Source organism: Caretta caretta, chromosome 6 (genome assembly GCF_965140235.1).
Source record: "Caretta caretta isolate rCarCar2 chromosome 6, rCarCar1.hap1, whole genome shotgun sequence".
Classification (NCBI taxonomy): domain Eukaryota; kingdom Metazoa; phylum Chordata; order Testudines; family Cheloniidae; genus Caretta; species Caretta caretta.
The window spans coordinates 70059058-70083058 of record NC_134211.1 but is presented as its reverse complement, the minus strand read 5'-3'; the positions used below and the strand labels follow the sequence as shown (position 1 = coordinate 70083058).

General features: G+C 41.7%; 1 long non-coding RNA gene across 1 annotated transcript; it reads left to right on the top strand.

Moving 5' to 3' along the window:
- Positions 1–42: 42 nt before the first annotated feature.
- On the top strand, positions 43–22522 carry LOC125638013 (uncharacterized). Its single transcript, XR_007357127.2, has 3 exons — positions 43–181; positions 10961–11053; positions 12551–22522. It is a non-coding gene; the product is annotated as an uncharacterized LOC125638013 (long non-coding RNA).
- The last annotated feature ends 1479 nt before the right edge of the window (positions 22523–24001 follow it).

Sequence of the window (24001 nt, the reverse complement as noted above, 5' to 3'; positions counted from 1 at the left end):
AAGGCGGAAGGATGACGATGCGGTGCCCCATAGGTTGGCTCTCGAGTGGGCGGGACTGGAGGCGCCGGGCGCCTGAGCCCCCGACTGGGTGGCCGAGGTGAGCGGGGGAAGATGGCGGAGTGAGAGGAAGAGGCTGAGGGGAGAGGGCCGGCCGCGGCCTGGCGGCCTCGGACAGAGGCAGGTAAACGGAGCGGGGAACGGCTGCCCGAGGAGCGAGACTGAGCCTGGGTAGCGGCGGGACCTCACCGCTCCCTGATTGGGCTGGGCCCGGGCATCTATGTACCCGCCTCCCCTTCCTGCTCCCTGATTGGGCTGGGCCTGGCCGTATACGAATTCCGGCTGGTACTCGCTCTGGTTAAGTACCGGCCCTCTTCCCCCCCCCCCCCTTTAATCCCTAAGCCGGCTGGGCCTGGGCACGTACGTCTTCGATGTCTCCACTCCCCTCCCCTCCCGCGCCGTGTGTGTGTTTGTGTGTATGGTATCCCCCTGATTGGGCTGGGTGCTGCCTCTTCACCATCTCCCCCTGCCCCCCCCCCCCACACACACACATGGGCCTGGCAGACGGTGTGTATTAGCGATGCTCCAAAACTGGAGCTGCAGAATTCTAGGGGGAGTGTTTAATTAGATTCCTCGTATCTGAATTTTACACACACACATACACGCTAGTTTACTCCAGTTGATAATACTCCTCCCGAAGCTACCCGTCTGCTGTGGTTTGTATCGTCGTCTGTCTATCTTTGGGCTTATCACTGTTGTATTTAAATACTAATGTAGTTCAAGGGTTCGTAGAAAACCATAGCAGAAATAGTTTGGAGTGCTGGTTTAAAGGGTCCTGAATTCAAGTCTGTCTGAATGAGGAGAGCTCGAATACACCCTGAAAAAGTCTGAATAACTTCAGAGGCACTGGAAGTATGGATAACCCATAGCGATGCATTAGATATAGAGTTGTTAGTACGCTGCAGCAGATGGTTAGAAGAACCGTTTCCTGCATAGTAAATCAGCTGTAATTTATGTTCAGAGAACAGCTGCAACTGTTGATGTGCATGGCAGAAAAATCAAAACACATAATTTGAATTTAGTCTATTCAGCTGGTGAAAAGAGTGCTGAATATTTCAGACTACAAAAATAGAGGCCTGAAAATTACGCTATTAAAAGATTGTATCTTTTATACACGAAGTCTGGATGTTAGTGGAATGCTGTTAAATTGATGACTTGACCTATTTTTTCTACCTTTGTTTTCTGTGAGCATATTGCATTAGGTGAGGGTGCACACAAGGGAATGGATTTCAGATGCTTAAAAATTCAAAATCAGGATTCACAAGCAATATTACAGGTTTCAGAGTAACAGCCGTGTTAGTCTGTATTTGCAAAAAGAAAAGGAGTACTTTTGGCACCTTAGAGACTAACCAATTTATTTGAGCATAAGCTTTCGTGAGCTACAGCTCACTTCATTGGATGCATACTGTGGAAAATACAGAAGACGTTTTTATACACACAAACTATGAAAAAATGGGGGGTGGGGGAGAAAACCTGGATTTGTGCTGGAAATGGCCCACCTTGATTATCATACACATTGTAAGGAGAGTGATCACTTTACATAAGCTATTACCAGCAGGAGAGTGGGGTGGGGGGAGAGAAAACCTTTTGTAGTGATAATCACCCATTTTTTCATGGTTTGTGCGTATAAAAACGTCTTCTGTATTTTCCACAGTATGCATCCGATGAAGTGAGCTGTAGCTCCCGAAAGCTTATGCTCAAATAAATTGGTTAATCTCTAAGGTGCCACAAGTACTCCTTTTCTTTAAACAATTATTACAGCAATAAAGGAGATTGTATGCACGGTGGAGAGAGGGAAATGTCAACAAGAAAATTGATTTCAGTTTCAAGTTTCCAAATGATTATTGAAGACAGCAAGCAGGAAAGTATTCTATAAACAATGGGAAAATTCACATAATACAATATTATTTAAAAACAGGCTTCCCCTTTTCCAGATTTGTAACTTGTAGCCAAGGTCAGTGTACTTACTAAATTATGCACCTAGGCCTTCTGGATTCTTTGTTGCTCTGATGTAGTAGACTGGTACTAAACTAAAGAACTTTTTTCATAGAATCATAGGGTTAGAAGGGACCACGGGGTCATCTAGTCCAGTGTTTCTCAAACGTGGCCACCAGGGGCTTTTTCTTGCTGCCACAGCCTCCTGGGCAGTGGTGATTGGGGAAGGGTCAAAGCAGTCGCCCTTCCCCCAAGGCCACCAGCAGGGGTTGGGCCCTGTCCCATCCCCCCCTGGAGCCACAATTGCCAAAGGAGCAGGCAACCAGTGAGAGTTCCCGGGAACGTTGGTGCTCAGGCTTTGGGCTTCAGCCTGAGGGTGATGGTCTGCAGGGTGGCCGGCTCCAGGTCCTAGCTGCGGGGTCTAGGCTTTGACCCTGGCTACATGACAGCGGGCACCAGCCCCAGGCTCACCACCACTCCCCATTACCTCTGCCCCCCTCTGCCTCCTACCCACGTCCCCATCCAAAGTTTAGTTAGTTCCTTGGCTTGCCAGGGCTAAGAAAACTTTGTTGTGAAATTTGATATTTGTATGTTTGCTAATATCACTTTTCACAGCAGACTTAGTAGCTAGCTGAGAACTGTGAAAGGTGATATTATCAAACATACAAATATCACTTTTCACAGCAGCAGACTAACTAGCTAGCAAGCCTTTTAAAAAAAAAAAAAAAGCAAAAGAAATAACAAAAAAGACAAGAACATGAAAAGCACCTTATTTGAGTTTGTATTCTATTTAGGTCCAGTAAAGAATAGAGACAACTGTACATTTATTTTTATTGTTGAGTCTGCAAAAAAAAAATCTACGTAAATAAATTATGATTTGGATGTGTATATATGCATATTTATTTATTTTTCCTAAAGTTAATTAAGTATTTTAGGAAAAATTGTCAGAGCAGCCACCAGCAAGAGTTGGGGGCCACACTCTTGAGGTCCCCAAAAATATTGTTGTGATAACCCCGATCTAGTCTAACCCCCATCCATGACCGATGGCTATCCAACCTCCAGCAAAGGAGCTTCCACAATTTAATTTGGTAATGCTGTCATGAAATTTTCAGTTTGCTGTAGAATTTTATGTTGAAAATACATAACTACATTGTACTTGTCAGGAGGAAGGTAGAAGTCTTGGTGGGTAGGTAGAGGACATTTGGAGTTTTGGACACCTGTGGAAAACATGGCAGGATGTTTGATATTAGATGCATGTTACTGATAAAATAATTATACTGTAGTTAAGTTTGAGTTAATTATTGTTTTAGGTTGTGTGCATATTCAGGAAGACTGCACTCACATTGATTCTCTCAGTTTGTATTAGGAAGATTTTCTTACCAGAAATCTTTCTTTTCAAATTAAAGCTTAGATTCTGTTCTCTTTGATTCTGCAAGAGGTGGATATGTTGCTGGGATATTCCAGAATAAATATGGTCCTGCTTCTGACTAGAATTAACAGAATAATAAGAAGGCAAGTAACTCCCTTCTCCTTCACATGCATGCACTCACCACTTCCATTCAACCCATAATAGCAGTATGCACATTTAACATGGATTAATGGTGATATTTAGTTGCATTGGCTCCCCAAGAGCTGCAGAAAATAAAACCTAATAATCTTGTTCCCGTGGGCGAGGAGTGGGGGGACCGAGGGCCTGACTGTCCATGTTCTAAACTCCCCTGGCCAGCTGGGGCTAAAACTGCTGCCTGAGTTGCTGTTGAGCAATTTCCACATTCCTTTCCCTGTCTGGAGGATTTGTTTGAGGAACTCAGGAGATTATGTATGTCCAGCTGTCTACCTTCATAGGTCAAGATAGTCTTTGAGAAGGAAAAATAAAAGGCGAGTTCTCTAAAACTTTTTTTCTGAACTTGCTTCTGTTTTATTTTTCCCCATTATTGCATGGAATGGTGTTCTGGCTTCTTTTTAAAACCTCTCTCTAGAATATAATAGCAAGACTGTGAAGGACATTCATTTCTGGACTGATTGTAAGCTCCTGTTGGAGCATTTTGTGGCCAGGCTTCAAGTGCTTGAGATGTCATTAACTTCTTCAGCAAAAATGTGGAATCCTAGTTCAGATAGTGTTTTTTACAGGAACTTCCCCTTACTATGTGATTCCATATCTGTTTCCATTCCCCACTGATGTGAAAATCAAGATACTCCTCCTTACCTAATTGCCAGTAAAAATAAATAAATCCGCTGTTGGAAGTTAGTTGACATTTTTGTTGCTGAAAGGAATCCAATTTATGCTGCCAGAGAACACGGGAAAGAAAGAAGAAGCAAAGAACACAGAAGAAAATACTAGAAGCAATACAAAAAGCAGATCAATCAAGAAGCTGCCATTTTCAGTTGCTCAGTTTTCTGACCAAAACTGCATTTTAAATCAATACTTGTGATAGAAGAGGAGGATCTGAAGGAAAAATTTAACTCTGGGGACCATTGCTTATGAAACCATTAGAGTCTTGCAGGTAGTGTAGCTCTCATGTATATTCCCTCAAATCAAAAAACATGGTTAAAAAGCGGTTAAACTCCGATTGGCAATTTCCTGGAAAAAATTTCCTAGCTTAGGACAGGGTGCTGGTAAATACTGTCTTAAACTTGGTTTGAATTAGAAAAATAATTGTACCAGTTTCCAGCAGGTTCAGCAAACACAGAATGAATCTTTTGAAACTGTGGATACATCCATTAAAAATGGAGGAATAGGCTTGATCTGTCCACTACATCAAAGTTAGTCTTCTGCTACAGAATGCTGCCTGACCAAATGGACCTAGACTGGTAGTCTGTAACTTTGCATGCTTTTGATTGCTTAATGCTTCAAGCGTGCAACTCAGCATTATTGTCATTTTCATGTAATCAACTGTTTTTTACTTTTGTTTTATATCGAAAACTGAAATATGTGATAACGTGTATAACTTCCTTGAGAAGATACAAAACCAAATTGCATACAGACATTCCAATAATTACATATATTTGTATTATGCCCACTGCAGTTTTGTTTTATTTGTATAACCCTAAATTAATTACAAATCTACTGCCTTATGTAACTACAGTTTGAATATGTAACTAAAACTAATTGAAATGAGGTGTGTGTTGACGAAACAGCAAATAGAAATAGAAAATGCCTTAAACTGGGACTAACTGGTTTTTCCCATGGTGGTAAAAACCACCTCTCATAAATACCATGCCATCCCTGGTTTAACTTGCTCAAGTGACAATGCCACTAGTGCAACTGTGAAAAACAGGAAATTCCTAGTTAAGACCTTAGCAGTCTCTTGCAACCTATAACCTTGACTTTTGCCTTCTCCATACTTCCTTACCTACATCCATCACACATGACCTGAACAGTCCAGACCAGAGATGGATCCCACATTCCTGGCACATGAGTGAAGAAGTGCGGTCATGACAGTGGAGCTGCGGAGGGGTCCCTGCGGGGCTGGTGACCCCAATCCCTTTGGCACAAGGTGCAGGGGAGGCTGGGGTCCTGGTGGGGGGGAGCAGAACCCCCCTGTGGAGGACCATGAGTCCCTAGCCGTGGTTGAGGTCACTGTGTTGCTGAAATGGCTCCTACCCAGGATGGAGCCATTCAGCAGTGGGATGGGCTCCTTTGTTATTGGGGACTATTCCTCCTCCTTGCAGTCTGAACTTGCAGTCCTGGCTGGGGGTCTCTGCTCCACTGGGCCAGGACCCGAAGCCTTGCCTGCAGGGATTAGGTGTCACTGGCCCCACCCACCCACTCACTCATTGGCCAAATGTTTGGGAGCCATCCTGGGCTAGAACTATTCAGCAGCAGGATGCTCTCCCCTGCAGCTGGAAGCTTGTCCTTCTTGCAGCCCTAGCTGGGTGGTCTCTGATCCACTGGGCCAGGATGACCACAGCCTTTCCCGCATCTTGTGCCTGCAGGGATTGGGCACCACGTCCCTGCGGCCATGCAGGGAGCCATCTGCACCTCCCACGTCATGAACACACTTCTGCCACGGGGGAGCTGCCAATCCCTGCAGGTACAAATTGTGGGGAAGGTTGTGGTCCTGGCAGAGCAGACCCCCCTGGCATTCCCTGATGGTGAGTGTGAGAGTGGGTCTGTAGCAGTGGGGCAGAGGGCTGCCTGCACTGTCGCAGGAGCCATTCAGCACCTTGTGACCTCACCCTCAGCTGGGGAGTCCTTCTTCTTGCAGTCCTAGCAAGGGGTCTCTGCTCTGCCCTGCCAGGTCCACAGCCTCCCCCACACCTTATGCCTGCAAGGATCAGGTGTTACAGGCCCTAAGGCAGCACAGGGATTCCTCTGCACCTCATACTCCTGTGACACCAGGAGTGCAGAGGGCTTGTTTTTTCCATTGATTTCAGTGTCTGCTAAAATGGACGTTTACTGACAGTTATCAACTAAAATTAAATCCTGTGCAGCATACCTGCAAATTACTAACCTTATGACCAAACAATCCTCTTTTTGTAAGGAACAACATTGTCAAGGTTCCTTCTCCACTCTGAACGCTAGGGTACAGATGTGGGGACCTGCAGGAAAACCTCCTAAGCTTACTTTTACCAGCTTAGGTTAAAATTTCCCCAAGGTACAAACTATTTTACCCTTTGCCCTTGGACTTTTGCTGCCACCACCAAATGTCTAACACCGGTTACTGGGAAAGAGTTCGTTTGGAAACGTCTTTCCCCCCAAAATCCTCCCAAATCTTACCCCCTTTTTTCTGGGGAAGGTTTGATAAAAATCCTCACCAATTTGCATAGGTGACCACAGACCCAAACGCTTGGATCTTAAGAACAATGAAAAAAGCATTTAGTTTCTTAAAAGAAGAATTTGAATAGAAGAAAAGTAAAAAGAATCACCTCTGTAAAATCAGGATGGTAAATACCTTACGGGGTAATTAGATTCAAAACACAGAGAATCCCTCTAGGCAAAACCTTAAGTTACAAAAAGACACAAAAATAGGAATATCCATTCCGTTCAGCACAGCTTATTTTCTCAGCCATTTAAAGAAATCATAATCTAACGCATATCTAGCTAGATTACTTGCTAAATTCTAAGACTCCATTCCTGTTCTGTCCCCGGCAAAAAACAACGCATAGACAGACACAGACCCTTTGTTTCTCCCCCCCTCCAGCTTCGAAAGTATCTTCTCTCCTCATTGGTCATTGTGGTCAGGTGCCAGCTAGGTTATCCTAGCTTCTTAACCCTTTACAGGTGAAAGGGTTTTTCCTCTGGCCAGGAGGGATTTTAAAGGTGTTTACCCTTCCCTTTATATTTATGATAAACATTTTTAAGAAGTGTTCACTAATTTTAAATAAACTTCATTCACTTGTGTCTGATTTTCAAAAGTTCAGAGCACCTGCATTTTCCTTTGATGTTCGTGTGATGAATGGTTCCACATCACCTCTGAAAATCAGGTGGAAAGGGTGTCAAGCTGAGCACTCTAAAAATTAAATATGAAGTTAGTGAATGTCTGAAAATTTTGCCCCTAGCAAATTGAGGCACATTACTAGTTGAGGCACTCATTTGCATGATGTAGTTATGAAAAAGCAGCAGCAGCAGATGAAATATTTAAAATTTGACTTATTTTAATGTGTAGTTCATTCACTTATAGTCTTGGGTCTTACTTTGCTCATTCTAACGTTGGTCGGAATCACTCTTCTTTATCAAATGAATTATTCTATGAAGGACTTAATGTTGTGTTCACATGCTCTCAAAATCTATTGTGTATTTAGTTATTGTAGTATGATTTGAGATTGTCAAATTCTGACCTTTCACAATGTGAAAATGTAAGGGCTAACCTAAGAGAATAGAGCTAGAAATCACAATAGAGCACAGTGGATTGTATCTTGGCTAAAGGTTCTGGTTCTTCTCTGCCTGTGAAAATGTTCCGCAGTGCAGGAGGAGGAGAATAAAAAGGATCAGAATGCTTTCGTGTGTATGTTGGGAGTGTTTTTTAATTGTGTAAGCTCTGTGTAATGAAGCAGCCCTGCTTACAGGTGATCCATCATTCTACCAGTTGGGTTGTCAGCATCACATTCTTGAGGCCTGACATTATTCCTTCCCCCTACAACTGTTTAGACAGGCAGTAAAGATGTATTTGTTTTATCAATCTGCAATAATTCCATTCACCTCAGTTTCTAAGGAAATGGAGTTGGACATATGTCTGTAGGAAAATCTCAGTCCCAGTGTGTTGAACAATTATCACCATAAAAAAAAAAATTCTTACAGAACAAATCCAATTAAGAGCAGTGTGGGAAGTAGTGTATTGTACATCTAGTTCTCCAGGTGAGCTCTTCCGTGCGTTCTTAATTAGGTATGGGTATGTAAATTTTAGGAGGATGAGGAGTACAGTGTTTACTCCTGGTGGCATTCTGCACCAAAAAATTAAGTTCGCACAATATTTTAAAATTCTGCATATTTTATTTGTCAAAATAACACAATATAGTCACACCAAGTTTCAATTATTTTTGGTCACTTATTTCAAAATACCTGTCAGCAGGTATGTCTGTAACAATACAAACAACAACAAAAAAGATTCAGGAAATGTTTTTTGACAAATAGATTTCTTACTAGGCTTATTAATACAGCACTAATTTGGTATTAATACAGTAATAATTTGATAAGTTTTCAGAATGGAGAGAGGTAACTAGTAGTGTTCCCCAAGGGTCAGTCCTAGGACCAATCCTATTCAACTTACTCATAAATGATCTGGAGAAAGGGGTAAACAGTTAAGTGGCAAAGTTTGCAGACTATACTAAACTTCTCAAGATAGTTAAGACCAAAGCAGACTGTGAAGAACTTCAAAAAGATCTCACAAAACTAAGTGATTGGGCAACAAAATGGCAAATGAAATTTAATGTGGATAAATGTAAAGCAATGCACATCGGAAAAAATAACACCAACTATACATACAATATGATGGGGGCTAATTTAGCTACAACTAATCAGGAAAGAGATCTTGGAGTCATCGTGGATAGTTCTCTGAAGACATCCACGCAGTGTGCAGCATCAGTCAAAAACGAATGGGATGTTAGGAATCATTAAAAAAGGGATAGAGAATCAGATGGAGAATATCTTATTGCCCTTGTATAAATCCATGGTACGCCCACATCTTGAATACTGCGTACAGATGTGGTCTCCTCATCTCAAAAAAGATATACTGGCATTAGAAAAGGTTCAGAGAAGGGCAACTAAAATGATTAGGGGTTTGGAACAGGTCCCATATGAGGAGAGATTAAAGAGACTAGCACTTTTCATCTTGGAAAAGAGACTAAGGGGGAATATGATAGAGGTATATAAAATCATGAGTGGTGTGGAGAAAGTGAATAAGGAAAAGTTATTTACTTGTTCCCATAATATAAGAAGTAGGGGCCACCAAATGAAATTAATGGGCAGCAGGTTTAAAACAAATAAAAGGAAGTTCTTCACACAGCACACAGTCAACCTGTGGACCTCCTTGCCTGAGGAGGTTGTGAAGGCTAGGACTATAACAGGGTTTAAAAGAAAACTAGATAAATTCATGGAGGTTAAGTCCATTAATGGCTATTAGCCAGGATGGGTAAGGAATGGTGTCCCTAGCCTCTGTTTATCAGAGGGTGGAGATGGATGGCAGGAGAGAGACCAGTTGATCATTACCTGTTAGGTTCACTCCCTCTGGGGCACCTGTCATTGACCACTGTTGGCAGACAGGATACTGGGCTGGATGGACCTTTGGTCTGACCCAGTATGGCCATTCTTATGTTCTTAATTCATTTAAACAACAATGCAGAACCATATTTCTCACACCCCTCAGAAGCAGAGCAAAGGCTTGGGGGAGTCAGAGGTAATGGAGGAGCTGAGGGAGAGGGAAGTAAATTGCTGGGAAGGAGCCTGGGTGTGAACTTGGAGGGCTGTTGAGTATGGGTGGAAAAAGTATGGAACCTTTTTTTGTGTGTGTGTGTGTGTGTGGGCAGGGATGGATTGTTAGGGAGCTTCCCCCATACAGATCCTGGCTGACCCCTAGCCTCTCCCATTCAGTCAGACACATCTGCCCTTGTCCCCACGTGTCTCTGTGCCCTCACCCAGCCACTCCCCTGTCCCTGTGTAGCTCTTCACCCCGCCCCCCCGCCACATCCCCATGTGTCTTTGCACCACCCTAACCCCGTGGCCCTGTGCCTCCACTCCCATTCAGCCCCTGCCCCAGTCTGTCTTCCCTCACTAGCCCTTATGAGCCCCTGTCTGACACACCTCTCTTGCCCCCCACAGCCCATCTCCTGACCTGGCCTGACAAGCGCTGTGAAGGCAGCTCTCTCTTCCCTCCCTGCAGGGAGCTGCAACTTTGTTCTGTCGCCACAGCGTCCCTGGTGGGCAAAAGGCGGAACTGTAGCAACATTTTGGCAGAAACTTTTTTCTGCTTGAAAAATTAGAAATCTGCGGGGCTCATTAAATATGCACACGTGCAGTAGTGTCAGATTCCCCCAGGAGTAAGTGTTGCACAAACTGACTAAAGTGAAAGATTTCACCAACTGATCTATTAAATAACATGCATATTCTTACCTCAGGGACAGAATGGTTTCTGAACAAAAACGTTTTGGAAATGTCTTGGGTAGGTGCTCTTCTCCCCAGAAGTGAGGGGGAAAGTTGATTTGCTCTCATTTAATCCATTGAAAACTAAACTTTAAAACCAGTGGCATTTTGCTACCATTTAGAATGAGGTATTTGTTGGGATGGATGAGCTCGTTCTAGGGTGGCTCAGTAGGCTTTTTCCTATCAGGGGAAGGAAAGACTAATTCATCTGTATAATAATTTATGGAGTAACATCATGATTCTTGCTTAACTAATTCCTGGAAGATAACCACTATTGCTCTTTTCCTAGTGTTTGTACCCTGCACAATGTCAGGATAACAGAAATTTTGTTCTTGCTTTGCTCTTTTGTTTGTTTTATTTATTTATTATCCATCTTGTTGTGCCAATCAGGTTCACTTATGTTCCATTTTGAGTGCCAATCAGCAAACTGAAAGGAAAGGCTCTTGGTGGAAAATGATGGCATGTGTGGCCATGAGGTTAAGGGTAGGTATAAACTATCTGTTTCTTTTTTGTTTCTGATTTTTTTTTTTTAAGTCAGTCCAAGAGGGATTTGGCTTTCCTTGGCATGCTATAGGGGTACTGGACTATTACCACAGTGTCTGCTTGAACTGCTCCTGATAACTGAGCCTGATTTAATGATTTATTCCAACAAGAATAAATGCTAATTGCATTCTATTTTATGCTGACAGTCAAAATGTCAAATATTAAACAACTAATTCGAGGGTTTTGATTTCATTTTTGTCTCTTGCAATGCGGAAAGATGTTCTTGCCGTTAAGGCATAGGACAGGGAGTCAGGAAACACTGGATTCTCTTTCCAGGTCACCACAGACTTCTGGTGTGACATTAAGCAAGTCACTCACCCTCTCTGTCACAGTTACCCCATCTGTATAATGAGAATAATAAGACCTTCCTACTTATATGGGTATGATGATGTGAAATTTGCTAATATTTGTGAAGTGCTTTGAGCTCCTTGGTGAGAAAGTTAGAGGGATGTGTACAATAGCTGTGTTTTTCTGATCCACCAATATCCACCCACTCTTTCAATATGGGACCCTAAAATGTTAACTAGGAGATTAATTTCAGCTACCTGCCAAGCAAGGAATGAAGGTGATCTAGAGCAGGGAGGTAGACATAGGCAAGAAAAGACCAGATAAAGGGGGAAGAGGATAATGGAGGAAGAATAAAAGCTGGTGTGTATATGAAATCTTCCCCCTTTCCCACATTGCAGCATAGAGAGGGTCATTGATGGACTTCCTGCCATAGAAGAGAAAAACGATCTCTTGGCACCAACATGGCTGTGCCCCTACACAGTTGCATCATCAGTTTAAAACAGAAGCTTCATTTCAAACTGCCACTATGATCAGATATGCCAAGAAAGTGCTACTGGTGCAGGAGCATAGGTGTAGTCACACTGGGATTCTCTATCTTCAGTGAATGAAGAAAAGCAAGTGGGCACAGGAAAAGAAGCTAACTTGTGTGATCTTACAGCCACTATGAACACCTTTCTTCACTTGTGGTATTCATAGTCTTGTAGATTGTGATTAATTAGCTCCTGGTTTATGGTACCTGTTTGTTTTGAAAATTTGGCCAAAAAGACAATCAAGGTGCAATGTGTGTATTCTTTTCCTGGCACCACACTTCCCTTGCAACAGCATATTTCTGGGTCACAATTAAGAAATAATATAGTTACCTACCACATTCCCAACAGTGTGATATTTGTTGCTGGACACACTGCTTCTGTGTGAGCAAGTAAGTTTTTAGTTCAGTATATCTGTAGTGTTTACTTAGCCAGCCTAGAAACTTCTAAAGTTAGAACTCTAAGAACTTTAAGTCTCGCTATCATTGCAGTTTGTGCAACATCCTGATCTTGTATAAATTGAAATCAGATTTTGAAGAAGTGAACTTTTGAGCATTTTAATTTTGAGTTAATTTCATTCTGTTCTCTGTTATTCCTTCTGTTTTTCCTTTTGTGTTTTCAGGTCTGTTCCTGGCATCCCAGAGGAAGTTATCCTGTTACTTTTGCTTAGAAACTGATCATAGACAGTGAAAGGTGGATGCTCCACTACTAGTGAAGAAAAGTCTTTTCCTTATCTCCATGGCATGTAATGAGAAAAGATTCTTCTCTTTATGTTTCAACTTCTTAAACCACCATTTGATGTGTGGAGCCTGCACCAGCTGGCATCCGCCATAGGAGCACACAGCAAGCATTTTACCAACCCTTACAAGCGAGCAACAGAAATCATGTTTGATATGTCCCTGAAGTGATGTCTTCAGAGTTTTTGAGCTCTGTTTTTGCACCCTAGAGAAGATTTTTACAGGCATGCTCTCACAGAAACCAGTCTTCTTGAATGGTATCTCCTTTCTATAATCTTAGGAGCGTAACGTCTTCTCCCACTGTGCCCTATTGGAGAACCAAGTAAATGGATAGTGCATCTGCATGTGATGCTGTGCCAAGCTGTTTCAACATATGTGAAAGGTTGCAGCAAGAGAACCAGAACAGATTTCCACCCTGAAATGAGGAACAAACTTAAAAAAAAAAAAAAAAACCCACAATCCTGGAAAATCCCTTAATGAGGATGTCCTAATCCAGAACAAAGAACTGACTTTGTAGATAAATGTCTCGATGTCACCTCGTGAAGCAGCTAATGCGCAGAAACAAATACAGAATTACCTTGTATATCATGGATGGATGAATCCTCACATTCTGTGATCAAAAACATCTGCATGTGTAAATCCACATAACCAGTGAATGTGAGGAGCTTTCACCAGGAAAAGAAGTTGCTCTGCACTGTCTCTTTTGTAGCAAGCCCCTTCCCTAAGAAGGTGAATCTTTGAGAGCCTCCTAGTGCTAAAGTTGATCCTGTAGTGTTGGGTTTACATTGTACCTCCAGTCTTCTCCAGCAGCTTCAGCAGCAAAAGGAACAAAAAAACTGTCTATGATCCAAGAGATGGAACAGAACTTCTTTTTAATAAAGCAACTGACCTCTGGTGGGATGGGAGAGGCTACAAGGATAATGCTCCAGCTCATCCCCTCAACGTCCTGGATGCAGTTTATAACTTCTTCATACAGCTGATGGAGTTGTTTTTTAACTCTCCTTTGGCTACTGGAATACTGGGATGGGTACTCTTCCAGGGTGTGATAGAGAAACAAGTTCAGAGAGAGCAGAAATGCTGAAGGAAGTGTGCTCTTTTTCTGGCTCCTCCTGTATCTCCTTCCCAAACTAAGGAGGAGATCATGGTTCTCACGTGTTTACACCAGAGTCTTTGTCTCCATCACTTGTGACTTACACGGGATGTTTTCTTTCCTTTTGAGATAGAAGCTTTATGTTGTTTAGTTGCTCGCTGCAGTGGTAGTCTGTGTGGTCAATGAGGTTTCTTGGTGGAAAGGCCATAATTGGTTTATCTGTTTTCTTCCACTTGAACCTGGACCACTTAGTAGTGCACCTTATTTCAAGCTTGTGTTAATGTGAATTTAGCAAATGTGATTTGCTGATTTTAAAACATATAATTTCAAATCTGGATAAAAAAAGGGGTATAGGCTCTGTTCATATTAATTTTTATTTTCTTTTAGAAAACCGCTGGAGAGAGCCAGGCAACCTAAAAATGGCTTTTTTTAAAAAAAAAAACAACAAAAAAATCCAACAGCTGAAAGTCTACTTAACTCCTGGTGACAAGTAGCAAGAGCAACATTTTATGGCTGGTAGAGAAGGGAAGGGATTATAAAAGGATGGGGAAGAGAGAATCTCTAAAGAAACTTTTTCTTATATCTCTCTAATCTGTCTATCTAATCTATCTATTGTAGTGGAAGTTGAAGGAGAACAAATTCTGGAGTTGAACAAACCCATGCACTGGCTTTGGTCCTGCTCTTCACTCCTGGAAATAAAGTTGTGTAGAGCCACAGGGAACTTGTGTTGTGACAATAAGGTTTAATTACATTGTTTCCTGTTTTGTGCTCTCTTAGAGAGAAAATCAGACTCATTGGGTAGGGAATGTTGAGCTGTACATTTCATGTTGAAAATAATACAAGATGTAATGGCATCAGAATATAGTAGGCACCAATGCACCAGTCAGCTGTGTTTATCTGTTCACTTGGAGAAATAATTATATTCATCATGGGTAGGCAGTTGGGCTGGTTTCTTTTAAATACAGTGCAGTCCCTTGCCAAACAGAATTTGGATTTTTGAGCGTTAAAGACAACTGGAAAAATATGTTCCCTTTTAGAGCCTTCTCTTACTGAAGTCAGTGGGATTTAGAATTGATTTCAGTAGAGGCAGGATCAGGCCATTAGTGAGGGAAATATCTGCTGTCCATGTCACAGGTTTAAATGTGATTACAAGGCATCCATTATGGCAAATGTTTGTTCTTAAGCCTGGTGATTCTTCTTTTCGCCTTCCTGACTCCTATTTGTCTCCCTTCTGACATAACCACTTGCAGCTGTTTCTAGCACAGCCTCATAGCAAATTTGATATTGTTTCCCATATATTGTAAAAGGCAGAGAATGGACTCTGGAGAAGGTGGACACACTTTAGTCCACTTTGTCACATTGATAGGAATAATTGTCTCCAAGCTCTGCCTCATAGTGAGAAATGGAAACAAATGTTGACTTTCCCTGCCTGCCCCCTAACATGTAACCACTTGATTAATTTTTAAGATAAAATTATAATCCGGCTAATGTTCTGTGGCTGTCACAGGAGTAACTGCAGTTGTGCATGCCCAAAAGACCCCACTGCAGTATGCTTCCTGCCAGTTTCTTTATGAAACTGCTGTATTAGGCAATACTGCCTCAGCCTTTAGACTTTACTCTTTGCTCCGCTTCTGTTTCTCCATGTTGGCAGGAAATCTTCCCGTATGAAAGGTTAAACAAATAAATAAGGGGCATGTGCAATAGATATATATACATATATATATATATATATTTTAATACTTGTGGACAAAATGATGTTACAAGTTGTTTGAAAACAACAAAATCACCAATGTCTTCCATTTTGAGATGTGTATAGTTCCATAAGCATTAGTGCTTCGTAGCAAACTGTAGTGCCATGTTAGGATCAGTGCATGAGCCTAGTAGTATTTTTACAATTTCAGAGTGGCAAATTATTATTGACAATAATGTAACTAACAGTAGAAAGCAGACAGTAACAGATGTTATGAACGTGGTCTAAAGATGCAGTATCCTTCTTAGGCAGTGGTAGTGACAATGCTATCTTTGGAAACAGAGTTTTTAACTTGAGGGGCTTTGTGGAATAATAGCTGACTTTTTTGTTTTGTTTTTGGTAAAGTCTATCCAAGCTAAACAGTAGACTGTGAGCATCCAGACGAATCATCTCTTCGTCCATATAAGGTGAACTGCAAGACAAATCCAGGACACCCACCAAATTGACAGTGGTATTTGTTTCCTTCTAGTCTTAGTGAAACACCCTAAACTGTTCTTGCAGACTCTGTCTTCGTGTAGACCACTTCATTACTACCTATCCCATCCACCGTACAGAAGCTGAAGAGGCACTGTACGTGTTTTATAGGCAACTCTGCTACCTTCTCATATGAGTATAATTAATGAGTTCTGTTAACTGTTGAGCAGACTCACATTTTGCAGAAATAACTCTATTTAAAAAATGATATGCTAATGATCAACTTAATTAGTAAGACTAGTTAAATTATTAAATTCAAATTGCTGTATACAAGTTTTTTCAATTTTGTGCACTTAGCATCCTAAATTATAGATTGACACTTCCAGTACTTTTCCTAGCTATCTGATTTCTTTTTTAACTGAGTGGCAATTTTCTCTCTCTCCACAATGCCTCTCCCTCTACCTTCTGAGAATGGAAAGCTGAGCTAGGTGAAATCCAAATGGTTTGTCACTAAGGATAAGATTTTGTCATGGAAGTCATAGATTCTGTGACTTTCAGAGACCTCTGTGACATTTTCCCTTCAGCTTCAGCCCTGTGCCTGGGGCATTGGGGCCAGAGCTGTCAGCCGGCGGGGGCTCCGAGACGCTGCGGGTGGCAGGAGCCCCACTGCTGTCAGCCATTGTGAGCAGTGGGGATCCCACATCTCCAAGCCATCATGAGCAGAGGGGCCCTGTAGCTGTCAGCCTGCTATGGACGGTGGGGGCCCCAGAGCTCTCAGTCACTGGCACTGGAGCCATCAGGCGTTGCAGGCGGCAGGGGCCCTAGAGCTGTCAGCCATGGTGGGTGCTAGAGCTCCCCCTCCTCCAACTGCAGGGCTTGGGCTCTCATCCCCCCTGCGGAGCTTGGGCTTCAGTCATCCCCTGGTCAGTTTCCCGCATCCCCATTATTTTTAGTAAAAGTCAGAGACAGATCATGGGCTTCCCTGCATTTTTTTATTGCCTGCAACCTGTCCCTGACTTTTACTAAAAATAATCTTGACAAAATCTTAACTTTATTTATCACTTTCTCAAAAGGCCGTTTGGACTATTGAAGCAAGAGATGGAAATGACTCCCAACCCAGGTTTACAACAACCTGTGTATGATATCTGTCTGATTTCCTGGAATAGCTTTTTAATTGCTCTCACTGTTGGTTTTCACCCACCTCTGTTTTAAAAATAACAAAGACTGCTGTCAGCTAAGAGAGGGTACTGCATCTTTTCTTGAGCCCTGCCTGTAAATGGCCACCTGGGAAAAATGGGTAGCTTGGGTTTCTGGGTTGATCTAGATTAATTAAATGGGCAAAATGTACTGAGATACAAAACCAGTGATTCTTGCAGAGTTAATTATGTAATAAAAAACAGAGTCTCTGCATATTCCGTCTCTCCATGTATATTGGGCAGGTGGGCTGTTTACAGTAGAGCTCTGGGGAACTGTGCTCAAAGCTAGTTCAGTTCTGAATAAAAGTAGCTATACCATTGAATCAAGTAGCTTAGTGCTTGGGGGAATCAATTGATAAAAAAATACCTCTGAAACTGGAATGCAAAAATAGCACAGTATGTAGGGGGAAATATCCCTGATGCAAACAAAGCCATAAAAAGATTTAATAAAACTAGAATTTTAGTAGCAATAACTGTTTTGCATGTAATAGTAACTAACTTGCATTAGCAAGATTGTACAGTAGAATAAGTGGTAATAACCAAATAAGTTTGTGGTCTGTGCTGCAGGGAGTTGCATGAAGAGAATAGTGTCTCTTTTCAAGAAGATGGAAGAATTCCTCTTTCTTTTGAGGGAATATGGCGCTTAAATACCATGGTGATGAGCCTGGTATAAAACCTGGATAGCTATAGGTCATGCGTCTGAATTGGTGCATGTAGGGGAAGAGTGGGCAGTTGTGTATGAGTGGCTGGTTTCCCTGTTGCTTGTTTTGTAGTGTAGCATGTGCAGTGCCTCTGAGAGGAAAGTGCTGAGATACAAAGAAGACCCGTTTCCCACAGTTGGAAAGCATGATTTAAAGCTTTTATTGCAGAGAGGGGTTTTTGTTTTTTGTAAAAATAAACTAAGTAGAGATATGACAGGTCCTAAAAAGAAAGTATTGTCAAATGTTGACATACCAAATGTTTCTTCTGCAGGGACAGAATTGCAGGATTTATTTCTTTCAAAAGACTGTCCTCCTTCCTCTTTTAAAATTTTAAGTACAAACCGGCCATACGCTTCCATTTAAGATTAAAACTTTTCTGTTCACCCTTTGAGTTTTGCAAAGCCAATTGCAGTAGATTCTCTGGTAAGGCAGAGGAGAACTGATCTGCTGCTGTGGTCTTTGTCCCTGGCAACTATTAGAGGGGCACTCAAAAGAGCCCATGGAGTTTTAAAATACAACCCACAGCTGACCTTGTCTTCAATACAGAAGTGTAGCCTGCAGAGAATATACAGCTCGGCATGCCATATTCTGTCCTGAATTGAATTATTAAACCAAAGTGTGTATTGATCCATGTGGTGGCTTAATCTCTTTGATCAGGGTGGGATATTGCATGCTACCATCTGTAGTGTGTGAGAGTGGCTGAACTTTGCTTCATTATTTAGTAAACTAGGTGGGGCCATTTGTCCCTTGGCAAGTCAATAACATGAGTCTCTTGGGGCAAAATGTGGGCACCCCTAATCTAATGTAACCAAGATGGATGTATGGATAAGTAGTTAAGTATTGGCAAGTAGGGCATATCCAATAGTAGCCTTGCACATGAAAACCTGTGATCTAAAAGATGGTGATTTGAAATAAATTCCAACCACTAAATTATTATTAAAACAGGAAACATACCAAGAAGAGACCTTAACTTGATCATGTCCTAGGCATACTAGATGGTATTAGACCAGCCTTATACAATTACGAAAATCTACTTGCCAGTCTTTTACCATAATAATGAAAACACTATCTTGCTCATATCTCCAGAATATGTACTTTTCCTAGCTGAGTAGAGTTTTGCAAGACTGTGTTACACAGTTAAAATGAAAACTTGAAGGCTATCTATCTGCTTGTTGCTGCCATTGCAGACTTTCTGGTGAACTATTCTCCAGGGGTGACTAAATTTCCAAAGACAGCTCACAGCAGCAATGTCAGAGATTCTGCTGCCCTGGGGCCACTGACCTGTGGTATAATTTTTTTTTTTCCCCTCCCAAGCCCTTGATTTCCTTGCTTGCAAAACAAAGCAGAAAGTTCAGATAATGTGATGGTTTTCAAGTAGTGGCATGCTAATACTAGGTCTAAGCAATGCTAAGTCTAGATCATAAGTGTGTGGACTGTGCAGAAACCTGTGGTCTGCTTTCTTGCTCATTGGTGCTGCTGGAGAAGTTCTAGCCAGTACCTATCCTGTGAATTGCAGCTCTTGCTCGATACAGCTGGCTGTTACAGACCTTCTCAGCGCTAAGAAATCCTTGTGGCAAGTTTTTGGGAATAGAGAGCTGTGACAAGCTTCAGGAAAATGATATTTTAAACAGGGCTTCGCTACGAGCTCTGCTGTGAAGGTTATTTTCTGGGTTTTATGGAAGTACTCCTCAGTAATAATGGGAGAACAGAACCTTTCCTGAGGAAGTTTGTCAGTGCTCTTAGAGACCCCTTTTTTCCTTGCACTGCAGTGACCATCCTTTCAGCTGTGAATGGAGACTAGCTGAGATTGCCTTCCAAGCCCATTTGTACAGCTTTTTACTTGTGCCAGAGGGCTATATGTTGGGCAATTCAAGGTGTAGCCTTTCCTCCCAAAGGTTCAGCATGTTGCCTTCACAACTGGCCAGGCTAAGGCACGAAGGGCCAGCAGCGGAACCTGGGCGTCTCACACAGCAGTGCAGAATGCTACCTATGGACACCCACCCCCACCACCCCCATTTTCCTTCAGTCTGCTTTGCACTTTTTCCTGAAGTTTGACTTTAGAATAATGTGTATACATGTGCAGCATAAATAATGGATATGTCTGGCACTAAACCTACGTACCAAGCAGTCACAGTATACTCAAATTCTCTAAGGCTTACCTTTTATCTTTACTGTCAGATGTTCTAACTTGCTGTAGCATGTCCTGTGTAAATTCTGTTTTCCCTCCGAACTGAATGTGTGTTTGCAGAGCAACTAAAAGAATGTTCATTTGTGAAGCCCTAGGCACAAAGACCTGCATGGACAAACTGAGGAAGAGTGGCACAGGCCCACAAATCAAGTCTTATAGAGCTAGTATTCTAATTATGCATGATTCAAAATGTCTAGTGTTACATAGTTATTACCAGTAAATTCAGATATGCATTTATTCATAACGAAGCAATAGGAACTAATATACCAATAGCTTGAACTTACTGCTTTGATTCTCAAATTTTGTTTTTAAAGAATGCACTGCCTCTGTAGAGAAAGGGGCAGATTATACAGATAGGGACAGAAGCATGGCACCAAAACTGCATATCAGGAACGAGGATCAGCAGAACTCGCCTTTTTAACCTCTTGCCTGGTTCACATTAGTGCCCTGAGCATGTAAAAAACAGGGCATGAACTAAGCATGTTTAGTGGCGAGATGAGGTTTCTCAGCTGCTGCAATTGTAGCAAACAGAAAGGTGCAGAGTTTCCCAGGGTGTGGGGAGGGCAACAGGTGAAATCCAAGTTGGATAACATAAAACTGACTCATAGTAAACTGAGTGTAGGAATTGCCTGACAATAGGTGAAAGAGGTCTTGGCCTAGTGAGGTAAATTCTTTGCAAGGGGTTGAAATCAATAAGCACAGTCCACATATTTCAGGTGTTGAATAGCTTTTTAATAGTATTTTCAGGTAACTCGTTAGCCACATAGGCCGCTGTACTGAAGCATACTGGTATGAACCAGCAGTAATGGCAACTTTTAGGAATGAACGTGAAATTTTTGACAAAACTTGTGTTTTTATTTTGTTGAGCTCTGTGACTAAAACTTTGAAAAAGTTATAAAATGAGATTTGCTCAATGAGCGTCCTGACCTCTAGCAACATAGGTGACAATGTTTTGTTCTTAATTTAACTGATTAAAAAAAAATAGTAATTTTGACATGAGAGAACTAATGGAAATCAGGTGCCATCTATTTGTTTGCAAACTTTCACTATGTTTTCTGCAAAGAATATTTCTTGAGCCACTTTGTGGGTGTTTGGGGAAAATTGCTGCTGAGAATGTTAAAAAAAAAAAAGTTATATCTGTAGCAGAGCACAAGAACTAATGCTGCTTTTCCTAGTGTAGAGCATGTAAACTCAGAAGCTCTCAGACTTGAGACAAGTAGCCTTCGAGATTCATTACTTCTATCTTATTATGGCTACATCTAACTTTGCAGGAGGGACCTAGTTTATGTGGAAATTCCTCTGTCAGAAATTCCCACCTCTTTCTTTGAAGAAAGAAGATGGGGCAAGAGGAAGGGTTTATGGGTCAAGTTAACTCCTGTCTACATTCTTAGCCAGTGTAATACAAGCACACCCACAATGCTGGCTTGGTGTGGGGGGCTATATATTTTTTTCTCATTGTTCTTTCTTTAGATGTACAGTCGTTGCAAAATGAAAAAGGGAATATTAAGATTTAATCTGTGATTGACTGTATTTTATAGTATCAGAATATGGTTGAAATTTTTCCTTTGGGCCAACTTCTGTAGGCAAAAAGGAATGGTTAAAACATGTTTAGCCCAAGTGGTCAAGCATGCCACTAAAACCCTACTGGACATCCTTCAGGACTACTCTTCAGTTTAAAATCCTGCATTAGTACCTTTTTTTTTTTTTTTTTCAAACAAGGCCTGGTCTGCATTTAAAATTTAGGTCAACACAGTAACTACACTGAGAAAAATCTCCACCCCTGAATGTGACAGCTATGCTGACATAAACCCCCTATGGCTAGGTACACAAAGAGTGATAGTAGCTAGGTTAAGAATTCAAGTTGGTGGAGTTACTACAGTGACAGAGAAACTTCTTCCATCGCTGTAATGTACACTACTGCTGTGCCACTGTACTATTTGGAGTGTAGACATTGCCTGAGGGGTAAGCAGTTAGTATATTTACAAGTACACACTTATTTTCCTTCTAAACAAAAAAGAAATAAGACTTCATTGTAAGTAAACTCTTTGTGAGGAGCATGGTGGAAGAGCAGAGGAGAAATTTTGAAGGTGGTTTTCAGCTCTAACATAGGAAGGGGATTGAGTAGATGCCTTTTTAAAAAAAATTGTCCTTAAGTTTGGAAACTAGGCTAGAGAATACTTCCTATACTGAACTTCTGATAGTATGATCACATATTCATTGTACTCAATAGACCATGCACAGGAAAGATTAGTGAAGGAATTTAGTGGTAACACTGGAAACCATTTATTCCATCGCACTGTGTTTTATGTGGTAATACTAAAAATTTCTCCCTGTATATAGTTGACGTTTTCCAAAAGGCAGCTTGCTTTTATATCTATGCATCTTTGGGGATTTGAAGAAAAGACTTTATTCTTTTGACACTGTAAAGAGGAACTGTTTAAAAATGAACTTGGAAACTCTGCACCTGTATACAATTTTTTTTAGCAATAAAGCAGCACGGGCTGAGAATGCACTGAAACCTCATTGTGTGTCATTTGTTAGGAAAAAAGACAAGCTAGAAGGTAGCCATGTTGTTTCAGGTGGAACTGGTAGTTCTGCCTGTTAAGGTTACCCAACCCTTCTCATTATAAGACCTTGTTTTCAGAGTTATAAACTACTTTGCCAAAACTTTAATGTGCCTCAGGCTGAATTATTTTGGAAAACTTCAGCCAAAATGATTCAGCCATTTACAAAAACACAGCTAGGGAAATGTACATTGTTTTGCATACATTTAAAAAATGTCTGACTTTTTCTTTGAAAATCTCTAGCACCCAATTTAGCAAGTGGCTTTTGTGTCAGGGATGTGCCTTTTGCCATTCCTGAACAAATTTGGACAGATTTTCATAAGTTAAATCCATTGTGAAAAATCGCAATTTGCTCAGTTTCAGTAGATTTTAGCAGCTACATCCTCTGAAGATTCAGTCCACTAACTCTGCAGTTGTAGCTTCAGACTGCATTGGGTAATGCTGTACTCACAACATGCGCACACACACCCATCCCCAAAGCAGTGCATAGGAGGAAGTTGCCTGATTTGAATGCAGAGGGAACAAAAGTTCAGTGTGATTGGGACAGGTAGCCTGAAGAGAGGGGGACAGAAACTAGGACTGAAGAGGGAGAGGGAAATTGAAAGTGGGAGTTGGAGTGGTAAGGGAGAATGGAACTGGAGATCAGTGTAGTTGGGGAAAGAAATTATATAAGGAACTAGCATGTATATGTGGCAGAAGTGGAACTGTTTGGACAAGGAGACTGGGGCAATGATTGGAGGTGATGGGCAGACTGGGAATGGCTAAGTAAGGAAGATGGGAGTGGGATTAGGAGCAGGGAAGAGACAGAACTGGGACACAGAAGGGGTGGAAAGGAGCCTGTGACCATCAGAAAACACTCCCCTCCAGAGTCAGAAATGGAACCCAAAATTGCTTTCATCAGCTGTCAGCAAACATCTTGGAAACCCATTGGCTGAGTGTCCAGTCCCCATCTAGCACTGGTCCACAGAAAGGATGAGACCCTACTACTGCTAATCAGTTACTGGGTTAGCTCAACTGGCAGAGGTTGGTGTGGTAGATGTAAAGGTTCCAACACTACTGCTAACCTGTGTGGGTGTTAATATCATGCCACATGATGGAATTTTGATTTTTAAAAACCTAGGAACCTACATACACAAACTACATTAACCTTGCAGCGTCAAACACTCAAGTTAGGAAATGCCAGAATTAAGGTTTCTTATGCAATATCAGTTCATTCCCCTTGTGTGCATGCATTGAGAGAGTCTTTAATTAATGATCACAGTCTGTTTTTTCCACAGGAATCCCTGCCTCCTATCAGTGCACAGGTTAGACATCCTCTGGCACTGAGTCAGAGTTGTGTAGTGAAGGAGGCTGTTGCCTATAGGACCCCACCCCACCTATAGGACCATTTGTTGCAGAAGCTGGAAAGCATGCACTGAAGGAGGCAGTGGATG